This window comes from Zea mays, chromosome 7, assembly GCF_902167145.1.
Source record: "Zea mays cultivar B73 chromosome 7, Zm-B73-REFERENCE-NAM-5.0, whole genome shotgun sequence".
Lineage (NCBI taxonomy): Eukaryota > Viridiplantae > Streptophyta > Magnoliopsida > Poales > Poaceae > Zea > Zea mays.
Window position 1 is genome coordinate 21,450,955 of NC_050102.1, and position 2,041 is coordinate 21,452,995.

The following is a 2,041-nucleotide window of genomic DNA, read 5'->3' on the forward strand; positions in this document are numbered from 1 at the left end:
GAAGAGAATGATGAGCAACATTCAAGAATGAGTGTGAACTACCTGAATCAAGAAGGACGAGCAACGACACACCTTGGATAGTACCATGCAGCTTGAACGTTGTAGCAGAACATTTAGTAGCTGATGCTTCTTGAGATAGGAGGACCACAAATTGTTCGGTAGAATCCACAAATTCCCCATCTGGTTCAGTATGTTCCTGATCAACCATGTCCCAGAGTTCCTGCATTGCGTGGAGCTGAACTGTTGGAGAGCATTTGTGGCCTTTTTCCCATTTCTCAGCGCAGTACTGACATAATCCCCTCGCACGCCGATAGGCACGAAAAGACGTCACACCTTGCTGTCAGTTGAAGACTGTGAAGCCGCACACATTACCCTAGAAGCCACCAGCTCTCCCCCAGCGATTTATCCCACCTGGGGGCAGCGGCTAGTGCAGGCTTGGGTTGCGTACGACCATTCCATGGCCCATCCGAGCTACGACCATTACGCCGCTTGGACGAGTCAGCCTCCTCCTGCAATAAGGCCAAAGTGCAGGCAGTATCCAGATTGCTTGGACATTGAACAAGTATAACAGACTTAATCATCACACAATCCATCAATAAATTTCATAGTGTAATATAGGGGGTCGGTTGTGTGTTCATATGTGACTAGGGCCCTGTTTGTTTCGGCTTCTGGCAACTTCTGGCCGGCCCTGTTTGTTTCGGCTTCTGGCAACTTCTGGCCACCAAAAGCTGCTGCAGACTGTCAAACGCTCAGCTTTTCAGTCAGCTTTTATAAAATTCGTTGGGGCAAAAATCATCTAAAATTAGTATAAACACATAATCGGTTGAGTCGTTGTAATAGTAGGAATCCGTTACTTTCTAGATCCTGAGCCTTATGAATAACTTTATATTCGGACAGAGGATGTGTGAGGTATGTGGAACAATTTGCGAATGACGAGCTCGTGTTGTTCTCGCCCAAACCGCTCATGCACAGCCTGACAAAAGCGTCTCCTAGACAGAGAGGACAAACGAGGCTCGATAGACTGAAGCCATCGTCCAACGACCCCAACAAAGTGCATCGTCACAACCTTCACCCAAACTACCTCATCTATGGAATACATATCAAAGTAGTCCTCACAACGCTTCTGCCATAACTTCGGACTTGTCCCATCAAACGAAGGAAAACTGAGCTTAGGTAAACCCCCGAGATGATGAATAAGTAAACCATGGGACCCTAACTCGCCAGGAGGAACAAACGCGAAGGAAGGTGAAGAAGGAGCATCCCACGTACCCGTGACCGGTCAGTGAATTTGGGTGGGATGCCCAATTCCACTGTCCCGGAGGAAGGTGTCAGAGCAGTGCCCAAATCGAGGGCCGTCGGCTCTGAATCGAGGACCCAGAGGTCGCCCCAGTACCGATCCACCAGACGCATCGAAGGGAGGCGGTGTGTCGACGATGCCCGGTGCGCCGAAGCTGCTGAAGCTACCGATGCGGCCACCGATCGGTGTCGAACTCTCCCGTCGGGAAGCCTCGATGCGACCCCACTCGGTGGACGAGTAGATCGTGGCGAGTGATGCATCAACCTTGGGGCGCCAATAATCCAAGATCTGCATGTTGGATTCCAAGGCCGAGAGGCGGCTTCCGGTGTCGATCTCGATCTATCGGAGTCGAGACTCGGTCGTGACATATGAGGCCGTAAGGTGGGCCTCGATGTCGGCACGAAGAACGGCTGCCCGATCAGCGATGGAACGAGCCGTCTTCGCCGCTTGAGACTCCAGGGCACTAATCCGTGATTTCCACTTCCCGTCGAGTGACTGGAGGCGAATATCCAACTCGGCCAGAAGAGCCCGAGTTTGGTTTTGCAGGGCGAGAGTCAGCGTTGAATCGACCGAAGTGGGCGGAGCTAAAGATGAAGAGCCAAGGATCGGTAAATCTGATACCAAATGTCACGCACAGGGATCCGCCTACAGATAATAGAGGAAGACAGAGGGGAGCAGAAGGAAGGAGGAGGTAGATAGGAGCAGTGTCTAATAAGCACGAGGCCCGCGAGCCCGGCACGAAGT

The 2,041-nt window shown here is 51.6% G+C and overlaps 1 pseudogene; it reads right to left on the reverse strand.

The window, feature by feature from the left end:
• Nucleotides 1-745: 745 nt before the first annotated feature.
• On the reverse strand, nucleotides 746-1,715 carry LOC103632132 (uncharacterized; annotated as a pseudogene).
• Between the last annotated feature and the right edge of the window lie 326 nt (nucleotides 1,716-2,041).